This window comes from Neophocaena asiaeorientalis, unplaced genomic scaffold (genome assembly GCF_003031525.2).
Source record: "Neophocaena asiaeorientalis asiaeorientalis breed wild unplaced genomic scaffold, Neophocaena_asiaeorientalis_V1.1 scaffold777, whole genome shotgun sequence".
Lineage (NCBI taxonomy): Eukaryota > Metazoa > Chordata > Mammalia > Artiodactyla > Phocoenidae > Neophocaena > Neophocaena asiaeorientalis.
In genome coordinates this window covers 207,016-218,409 of record NW_020174940.1, presented here as the reverse complement: position 1 = coordinate 218,409, position 11,394 = coordinate 207,016, and the positions used below count along the sequence as shown (strand labels likewise).

General features: G+C 39.4%; 1 non-coding gene across 1 annotated transcript; it reads right to left on the bottom strand.

Annotated features, from left to right (window-relative positions):
• Positions 1-2,398: 2,398 nt before the first annotated feature.
• Positions 2,399-2,504, bottom strand: LOC112411005 (U6 spliceosomal RNA). Its single transcript, XR_003005546.1, has one exon. It is a non-coding gene; the product is annotated as a U6 spliceosomal RNA (small nuclear RNA).
• Positions 2,505-11,394: the final 8,890 nt, after the last annotated feature.

The following is an 11,394-nucleotide window of genomic DNA, read 5'->3' as shown; positions in this document are numbered from 1 at the left end:
GAATAAAATACCTAGGAATAAACCTACCTGGGGAGACAAAAGACCTGTATGCAGAAAACTATAAGACGCTGATGAAAGAAATCAAAGATGACACAGGTGGAGAGATATACCATGTCCTTGGATTGGAAGACTCAATCTTGTGAAAAGGACTATACTACCCAAAGCAATCTACAGATTCAATACAATCCCTATCAAATTACTAATGGCACTTTTTATGGAACTAGAACAAAGAATCGTAAAATTTGTATGGAGACAAAAAAGGCCCCGAATAGCCAAAGCAGTCTTGAGGGAAAAAAACGGAGCTGGAGGAGTCAGACTCGTGACTTCAGACTATACTACAAAGATACAGTAATCAAGACAATATTGTGCTGGCACAAAAACAGAAATATAGATCAATGGAACAGGATAGAAAGCCCAGAGATAAACCCATGCACCTATGGTCAACTAATCTATGACAAAGGAGGCAAGGATATACAATGGAGGAAAGACAGTCTCTTCAATATGTGGTGCTGGGAGAACTGGACAGCTACATGTAAAAGAACGAAATTAGAACATCTCCTAGCACCATACACAAAAATAAGCTCAAAATGGACTCGAGATATGCCCATTGACAGACGAATGGGTAAAGAAGATGTGGTACATTTATACAGTAGAATATTATTCAGCCATAAAAACAAACGAAATTGGGTCATTTGTTGAGACGTGGATGGATCTAGAGACTGTCATATAGAGTGAAGTAAGTCAGAAAGAGAAAAACAAATATCATATGTTAACACATGTATGTGGAACCTAGAAAAACGGTACAGATGAACCGGTTTGCAGGGCAGAATTTGAGACACAGATGTAGAGAACAAACGTATGGACACCAGGAGGGAAAGCCACAGGGGGGTGGGGATGGTGGTGTGATGAATTGGGAGATTTGGATTTAGATGTATGCACTGATGTGTATAAAATTGGTGACTAATAAGAACCTGCTGTATAAAAAATAAAATAAAATAAAAAGATTAATTAATTAATTATTTTATTTCTTTTTGGCTGTGTTGGGTCTTTGTTGTGGAACCCGAGATCTTCGTTGAGGCACGTGGGATCTTTCATTGTGGCTCATGGGCTGTTCATTGTGGTGTGCGGGCTTCTCTCTAGTTGTGGCGTGTGGGCTCTGTAGTTGTGGTGCGTGGGTTCCAGAGCGTATGGGCTCTGTATTTTGCAGCACGTATGCTCTAGATGAGGCACAAGAGCTCAGTAGTTGTGGCGCGTGGGCTTAGTTGCCCTGCTGCATGTGGGAACTTAGTTCCCTGACCAGGGATAGAGCACACGTCCCCTGAGTTGGGAGGTGGATTCTCTACCACTGGACCACCTGGGGAGTCCCTAGTCACATCTTTAGAATCCCTTTTGCCATGTAAATGGTTCCAGGGATTAGGTCATGGACATCTTTGAGGGGGGCCATTATTCTGTCTACCACAGAATATTATGTTTTTACTTTTTATTTTTGTGTCTATTTTATAATTTTATATAATGTGTATGTGTTACCTAAAATGTGTAAGTTAAAACTAGAAAAATGTTATAGTTTAATTTCAAGTGACATGAAATGTGGTTATTTATAAACTTTACCTGGCTCCATGTGAAGCTTGAGCTTCGCATCCAGTTATTTTCTTACTTTTTTTTTTTTTTTTTTTTGGTTCGCGGGGCTCTCACTTTTGTGGCCTCTCCTGATGCGCAGGCTCAGCGGCCATGGCTCACGGGCGCAGCCGCTCCGCGGCATGTGGGATCTTCCCGGACCGGGGCACAAATCCGTGTCCCCTGCATCGGCAGGCGGACTCTCAACCACTGCGCCACCAGGGAAGCCCTTCTTACTTTTTATTTATATTAAATCATAAAATTCAAATTCACAGTATGTTGCTAGAAATGGCAGCAAGTGTTTGGTAGCTGCGTCAGAGACTTTTGTATATTGGATCGAACAAGGACCCATGAATTGAAAAGTCATTTCTCCCATTTATTGTCTCCCCCAGCCGCTAAGGGGATGAAGTATCAGACTCAAATTCTGTAAGGATGAATGTTTCACCTTAGGAGAGGGTCTCACTGGGGGCAGTACCACCAAGGGTACGCTTTGAAAACACATGGGGCTGTTTTGGTTGTTACAGTGATTGACGGGAATCCCCTGGCAGGAATCCCCTGGCAGGAATCTCCTGGTATTTAGAGGGCAGGGGCCAAGAATGTCATATGTCCTTCAGTGCATGTGACATTCACAGGGATGAATTTTTCTAAACCTTACATAATTTTCAAATGTTCCCCTAGCCAGTCGTGTGTATGAGAAACCTATTTGTGATTGTCTCAGCCTAAGCCTAACCTCATTTTACGTGTACAGTCAAAGTACTTTTTTCTTTTTCTAAAATTTACTTTTAAAAATATGGGATGCTTCCACAAATGTGCATGTCATTCTGGTTCAGGGGCCATGCTAATCTTCTCTGTATAATTCCAATTTTAGTATATTGCTACTGAAGCGAGCATAACTCAAAAGTATTTTCTGAACAGTTTTAATATCCTGGAATTTTCCAGGAACGGAACTACTGTGTAAATTGAAAGGAGTGTGTGTTGTTTTGTTTGGAACGTTACCAAGAATGGTTTAATGTTTTAGAAAATCGCACCAATGACATCAATGCCATTTATGGGCTGTGCTGGATATCTTCCATTTGCCCTTCGAGATTCACTCCACCCCTCTCTACCTCCCCTGGCCCTGGGAAGGGACTGTATCAACAGGTTTCCTAGCCCTCTAGCTTCTGGGTGGGTTCACTCATTGGAAAGCACGGGCAGGAGATCTGGAAGGTAAAAGGAGAGTGAGGTATGCTACTTGAAATGACCATCAAGAACTAGGTGTTATCTGATCCATGGAAACATAAAGTTGGATGTGACAGCGGTATTCTGTTTGAAAATGATAACGTTATATATACGATTGAGTCCAAGCTAGTCAGAAGGCACAAGTAAACTGCCTGAAGAGGTGTTTTAAACTCCTCCAGTACTTGTTCCTACCGATCAACTTCTCACTTAATCCGCATTTATGGCTTCCTAGAGAGTTCTCTATGACTGGTTAACAGAGAAAAAGCACAGGCCTGGTTTTTGCACAGTTTGCTGGAACCAGATAAAGGCAGAATGTAGCTGCATTCTCGCCTCTATTTTACCACTGAAAAATAGTGGTAAAAGAAAATATTCTAGGGACAAAACTTTGGGCAGTACGTCTTATTGTTCACTTCACGTGGAAGGAGAGATGGCCTCTCTTCTCTCTGGGCATAATATTATTGGGAGATACAATCTGACACAGCCCAGAGTGGCCCTGCTTGTTCTTGTTTTATATGGCAAGAATGCAAGGCCCTGACCGCTTTACCTGGCTCATTTCTCAGGGCTGTGTTTGCAGGGAGCTGTCTTGAGGGATGAGGTGATATTTCCCTCTGGGATAAAGAGCAGGCTTGCTGTAAAAGATGTGAATTCCCCAAGGCCAATATCCTGCAGCTGTGATGCAGACATGCACTGTGTCCACCTGGCCCCTCTGCATGGCCCCCTGTTGGACCTGGGGATGTGGGGAACCCACAGAAATATGCTGGCGGTGCTCACACTGCTTACTGTGCTGCTGGCACCCAGGGAATAGTAACAGGCTAACTTGTTCGCTTGTAAGTAGGAGAAAATCCCGTACCCTGACAAATATTTGTTACACGCTTTGTGGTTGGTTTTACAAGCCTTTTGCATATTACATGACTTGAACCTGATTTCACATTGAGGGGTGCAACTCAGAGTTCTTCCTCTGTAGTTTTGGTCCCTTAAGGAAAAATATTGCCACTTTTATGTTTGAATGGCTTATTTTTTTTCTCTATTCAGGCAAAACTCCCCTGGCAGAAGTGTCCCTGCATATCTGTTGGAAAAAACAGGTAAATTTTAATGACTTCATGAAACTATTTGACGAAGTTTCATAGCAAACAATACTAAGGGCTAGGGCTGGGTAATGTTACATGCTCCTATTCCAATTGTTTGTAATTCTATTTTGCCCCTTTCCTTTCCATAGTAAGTTTTAATCTTCTTAGAGCTGTCCTTATTTCTCACAGTTCTAAATAATGGAATTTCATCATTTAGTCTGAAAAACCACAGGCCCTTCCTAACTGCTGGTGTAAGAAATCCCAGCAACAGAATAAGAAGATGATATTCTGGTTTCTTAAAATGTCCTTGAAAATGTTATTTCTAACAAAGGGGACTTGTAAGCCATCTGGAACTGAGAACTTATGGCTTGTTCTGTGAATGTAACCTTGGCCTTAAAAAGCCTGTTAACTCTTTTTGTTTGTATTATTTAGTAATATGTTTCCCTGGTAATGATATTTAAATCGACATCTCCATGGCGTAAAAGCTATGAATCCCTATGATTTGTCTTTTTAATATTTATTTTATTTATTTATTTTCCTTATGTTTTTGGCTGCGTCGGGTCTTAGTTGCTGCACACCGGATCTTTTTGTTACCGCGCAGTCTCTTCGTTGCAGTGCGCGGTCTTCTCTCTAGTTGTGGCGTGCAGGTTTTCTCTGTCTAGTGGCGAACGGGCTCCAGGGCGCATGGGCTCTATAGTTTGCAACACGCGGGCTCTCCCATTGAGGCGTGCGACCTCAATAGTTGTGGCGTACGGGCTTAGTTGCCCCGTGGCATGTGAGATCTTAGTTCTCCGGCCAGGGATCGAACCCACGTCCCTTGCGTTGGAAGGCGGATTCTTTACCACTGAACTACCAGGGAAGTCCCTTATGAGTTGTCTTTCACAGCCAAGTGAAATAAAAATTTATGTACACACAAAAACTTGTATGCAAATGTTTATAGCATCTTTATCAAAAACCAGAAACAACCAGATGTCCTTCAACAGGTGAGTGGATAAACAAACTGGTACATGCATACAATGGAATACTAGTCAGTCATAAGAAAGAAAGATCTATTGATTCACTCAATAACGTGAATGAATCCTTTTTTTTAAGTAGTAAAATATACATAACATAAGCGTGGACGAATCTTAAATGCATTTTGCCAAGCGAAAGAAGCTAGACCCCAAAGACCCAAAAGTATTGTATGATTCTATTCATATGGCATTTTGAAAAAGGCAAGACTAAAGATATGTGTATTAGTTTCCTATTGCTGCTATAAAAAATTACCACAAGTTTATCCTCTTACAATTCTGGAGGCCAGAAATCTGAAATCAGTTTAACTAGGCTAAATAAAGTCAAGGTTGGGCTGGTTTCTTCTTGAACCTCTAGGGGAGAATTTATTTTCCATGCCTTTTCTAGCTTCTGGAGGCCACCTGTATTCCTTAGCTTGTGACTCCTTCCTCACATCACCCTAACCTCTTGCTTCCATCCTCATGTCTCGTACTACATCCTTTGACTTTCTTGCTGCCCTCTTTAAGGACCCTTGTGATTACATTTGGGACCCACCTGGATAATCACATCTGCAAAATCCCCTTTGCCATATGATATAATATTCAACCCTTGTGGGGATTAGGACATGGCTAGCTTTCCATATCACTATTTAGTTTACAACAGGACTAGGAAAGCAGATCAGTGGTTGCCAGGGATTGGGGGAGAGGGAAGGATTGAGTATGTAATGGACTGCACAAGGGGTAGTGGATACATGACTCTACAATTGTCAAAACCTGTAGAATGGTACACCACCAAGCATGAACTTTACGGTATGCAAATGTTTAAAAATCACTTTGGTCGTAAATGATCTCAGAGTGTGACAAAATAATTTAATTGTGTTCAAAATGTATGACAACGTCACTAAAGAGGGTAGGGGGAAAAGTTGCTAAGAAACTGAAAAACAGTGTTTTCAAGCTCATAGGTACAGAGAACAGACTGGTGGCTCCCAGAGGCGAGGGGTGAGGAGTGGGTGAAATGGGTGAAGGGGGTCAAAAGGTATAAACTTTCAGTTACAAATAAACAAGTCACGGAGATATAATGTACAGCATGGTGACATTTTTTAAAATTTCAAATTCTAGTGATGTATTTTCATCTTTGATTTCTCTCAATTTGCATTTGTTTTATGTATTTCCACTTCATTTACATGAATCTTTTTGTTTCATTTTGTGCTTCAGTTAATAATAGTTAATACTACTATATTGCATATTTGAAAGTTGCTAAGAGAGTAGATCTTAAAAGTTCTCATAACAAGAAAAAAATCTGTAACTTTGTATGGTGATGGATGTTAACTAGACTTATTGTGGGAATCATTTTGTAATATATACATATATCGAGTCATTATGTTATATACCTGAAACTAGTATAATGCTCTTTGGCTATTATACCCCAGTATATTAAAAAAAAAAGAAAGAAAAGAAAGCCTGTGTTTTGACTAGGTAATGTAAGGCTACCAACAAAAAGAACTGTACGTAAATACTGTACTCTAGTTGGTAAATAGATACAGAAATGTAGGTATGTCTGTATATGTAGGGTGGTATACTTAGATATAGTTCCTGGCTCTGACTGTTGAAATGGCCTAGAAACAGTGGCACCCCAGCAGCAGTAAGCACACCTAACATCCAAATCTTTGTTTCTAAATACCTTTCTCCCATAAATGGAATCAGGGCTCCTTGAAGAAATGGCTAATTCTAGCACTGGGGCAGGAAGATACAAGATGAGTACAGAATATCTTGTGGGAAAAGAGGAAAAAAAACAATAGGAGCCTACACTTGGCCTTTCTAGACCCCTGCTATGAATCATATGCTGTGATGTATATTCTGACTTTCATACTCTTGCTATAGTGTGTCCTTTCCCTGTAATAAACTGTACATTTGTAAGTTTTGTCACTTTGGGTCCTGTGAGTCTTCTTTAGTAATTGAACCCTGTTTAAGTGCCACTGTTGGTGCAGTTGTATCCATGTATTCAATTTTTGTAAAGGTTGCATGGGCACTGAGGGGGGGAAAATGGTATATTGTCTAGTATACATGTTTCTTTCCAGGGAGTATTAAATAGCAAGACTTATTAATGATATTATTTTTTACTGAAATATAGTTGATTTATAATATTGTGTTAGTTTTAGGTGTATAACAAAGTGATTCAGTTATTTTTTTTCTGATTGTATTCCGTTTTAAGTTATTGCAAGGTATGGAATATGATTCCCTGTGCTATACAGTAAATCCTTGTTGCCTAGCTATTTTATGTATAGTCGTTTGTATCTGTTAATCTCATACTCCTATTTTGTCCCTCTCTCCCTCCCTCTCCCCTTTGGTAACCATAAGTTTGTTTTCTATGTCTGTGAGTCTGTTTCTGTTTCGTATATAGATTCATTTGTATTATTTTTAGATTTCACATATAAGTGATATCATATAGTATTTGTCTTTTTCTGTCTGACTTACTTCACTGAATACAATATTCTCTAGGTACATCCATGTTGCTGCAAGTGGCAATATTTCATTCTTTTTAAGGCTGAGTTATATTCCATTGTCTATAAGTACCACATCTTCTTAAGCCAGTTGTCTGTTGGTGGGCACTTGTGTTGTTTCCATGTCTTGTATATTATAAATTGTGCTGCTGTGAACATTGGGGTGCATGTATCTTTTTGACTTAGAGTTTTCATTTTTTCCGGATATATACTCAGGAGTGAGATTGCTGGATCGTATGGTAGCTCTATTTTTAGTTTTTTAAGGAAACTCCATACTGTTTTCTGTAGTGACTGCACCAGTTTACATTCCCACCAACAGTGTAGGAGGGTTCCTTTTTCTCTACACCCTCTCCAGCATTTATTATTTGTAGACTTTTTGATGATGGCCATTCTGACCAGTGTGAGGCGGTACCTCATTGTAGTTTTGATTTGCATTTCTCTAATGATTAGCGATGTTGAGCATCTTTTCATGTGCCCATTGGCCATCTCTATGTCTTTTTTGGAGAAACGTCTATTTAGGTCTTCTGCCCATTTTTTGATTGGGTTGTTTTCTTTTTTGATATTGAGATGTATGAGCTGTTTGTATATTTTAGATAGTTACCCCTTGTCAGATGCATCGTTTGCAAATATTTTCTCCCATTCCACAGGTTGCCTTTTCATTTTGTTGATGGTTTCCTTTGCTGTGCTAAAGCTTTTAAGTTTGATTAGGTCCCATTTGTTTGTTTTTGCTTTTATTTCTTTTGCCTTGGGAGACAGATTTAAAAAAATACTGCTGTGATTTATGTCAGAGAAAGTTTCGCCTATTTTCTCTTCTAGGAGTTTTATGGAGTCATGTCTTATAGGTAGGTCTTTTTTTTTTAATAAATTAATTTTATTTATTTATTTTTGGCTGTGTTGGGTCTTTGTTGCTGCACGCGGGCTTTCTCTACTTGCAGCGAGTGGGGGCTACTCTTCATTGTGGTGTGCGGGCTTCTCATTGCAGTGGCTTCTCTTGTTGTGAAGCACAGGCTCTAGGCGTGCGGGCTTCAGTAGTTGTGGCACACGGGCTCAGTAGTTGGGGCTTGCGGGCTCAGTAGTTGTGGTTCGCGGGCTCTAGAGCGCAGGCTCAGTAGTTGTGGTGCACGGGCGTAGTTGCTCCGCGGCATGTGGGATTTTCCTGGGCCAGGGCTTGAACCTGTGTCCCCTGCATTGGCAGGCGGATTCTTAACCACTGCGCCACTAGGGAAGCCCTTATACGTAGGTCTTTAAACCAACTTGAGTTTATATTTGTATATGGTATGAGGGAGTGCTCTAATTTCATTATTTACATGTAGCTGTCCAGCTTTCCCAACACCATTTATTGAAGAGACTGTCTTTTCTCCATCGTATAATCTTGCCTTCTTTGTCATAGATTAATTGACTGTAGGTGTGTAGGTTTATTTCTGGGCTCTCTATTCTATTCCATTGGTTTACACGTCTGTTTTTGTTCCAAAACCACACTGTTTGATTACTGTAGCTTTGTAATATAGTCTGAAGTCTGGGAGGGTTATGCCTCCAGCTTTGTTCTTTTTCCTCAGGATTGCTTTGGCAATTCTGGGCCTTTTGTGGTTCCATATAAATTTTAGGATTGTTTGTTCTAGTTCTGTGAAAAATGTCATGGGTATTTTGATAGGGATTGCATTAAATCTGTAGATTGCTTGGGGTAGTATGGCCATTTTAACAGTATTAATTCTTCCAATCCAAGAGCATGGGATATCTTTCCATTTCTTTGAATCACCTTCAATTTCCTTTATCAGTGTTTTATAGTTTTCAGTGTATAGGTCTTTCACCTCCTTGGTTAAGTTTATTCCTAGGTATTTTATTTTTTTGATGTGATTTTAACTGGGATTGTTTTTTACGTTCTCTTTGACATTTCATTATTAGTGTAAAGAAATGCAGCAGATTTCTGTGTATTAATTTTGTATCCTGCTATCTTGCTGAATTCATTTATTAGTTCTAATAGATTTTGTGTGGAGACTTTAGGGCTCTCTCTGTATATAGAGTATCGTGAAATCTGCAAATAATGATAGTTTTACCTCTTCCCTTCCAATTTGGATAGCTTTAGTTTCTTTTTCTTGTCCTATTGTTGTGGCTAGGACTTCCAATACTATGTTGAATAGAAGCGGTAAGAGTGGGCATCCTTGTCTTGCTCCTGAACTTAGCAGGAAGGCTTTCAGCTTTTCACCATTGATTATTATGTTGGCTGTGGGTTTGTCATAAATGGCTTTTTTTATGTTGAGCTATGTTCCCTCTATACCCATTTTGGTGAGAGTTTTTATCATGAATGGATGCTGAATTTTGTCAAATGCTTTTTCTGCATCTATTGAGCTGATTATGCGGTTTTCATCTTTCTTTTTGTTAATGTGCTGTATCACATTGACTGAGTTGCATATGTTGAACCATCCTTGCGATCCTGGAATGAATCCACCTTGATCATGGTGTGTGATCCTTTTTATGTATTGTTGGATTCGTTTTACTAATATTTGTGAGGATTTTTGCATCTGTATTCATCAAAGATATTGGCCTGTAATTTTCTTTTTTTGTAGTGTCTTTGTCTGGTTTTGGTATCAGGGTAATAGTATCTTCATAGAATGAATTTGGGAGTGTTCCCTCCTCTTCAATTTTTTGGACTAGTTTAAGAAGGGTAGGCATAAGTCATTCTTTGTATGTTTGGTAGAATTCTTCAATGAAGCTGTCTGGTCCTGGACTTTTATTTGCAGGGTATTAATCATATTGTTAAGCGCTTTTCTATCCGTCTACGTATAAATTTCAATGTCTTTTTTAATGTCAAACTCTACTAATGTAAGTATTTTCATATCTGATTTCTCTTAATTTGTATTTGTTTTATATGTTTCCCCTTCCTTTACATTAATCTTTTTGTTTCATTTTGTGCTTCATTTAAATAATATAAAATTGAATTTTAATCCAATTTGTGAATCTTAATTTTTAATAAGGGAGTAGATTCCATTTTTATTTATCATGATCACTAATACATTTCTTTTATTATTCATGTCATATTTTTCTATGCTATTTTAATGTTTCCTTATTTTTTATTTGCTTTATGATTTTTAAATTTCTTTTTCTCTTTTGAGTGTTTGATTTTATCTTTGTTTCTTTGGAAGGCCTACATATTCCTTTTGATGCTGGTAACCATGACTTTTTTTTTAGCCGCACTGCGCAGCTGTGGGATCTTAGTTCCCCGACCAGGGAGTGAACCCCAACCCTTGGCAGTGAGAGCATGGAGTTCTAACCACTGGACCACCAGGGAGTTCCCTGGTAACTATGACTTTTAAGTTTTTCAAAAGCATTTTGTGGGTCTGTGGAGGTCATGTACATAGTCTCCGCGGCTTGTGGGATCTTCCCAGACCAGGGCTCGAACCCGTGTCCCCTGCATTGGCAGGTGGATTCTTAACCACTGCGCCACCAGGGAAGCCCCATGGTATTTTAGTAGCAAGAAAGTTGTCCGTTACTGTTAGGGTCATTTCAGAAGGACTCTGGAGGCAACTTAAAGAAGTTCCCACTAGCCAGAGTTGCGATAATTTTAACATCAATAAAAATAACTGCATTGGGGAATTCCCTGGCAGTCCAGTGATTAGGACTGCACGCTTTCACTGCTGGGCTCAGGTTCAATCCCTGGTCAGGGAACTAAGATCCTGCAAGCCGCACAACGCAGCCCCCCCAAAAAAGAAATTGCAGTGGGTCGAAACACTTTGAATATGTTTGAATCATGAGGTTATAATACTACCAAACAAACTTATTTTTTGCCTAAAAAAAAAAACCTGATTAAGGTAGCAGACTTTCAAAGTGGTGGGGCAAGGAGGTTGGGAGCTACTCTCCCCAGTGAAATAACCATTTAACTAGTGAAAATTATTCTAAAAACCCAATCATTTAAAGTCTCTGGAATTTGTTCTACGGACATACAGTGAATAGAGAAACATGTATTCAAGAAAATCTACTACAAACCTTAGTAGGAACAATGGGAGTCTG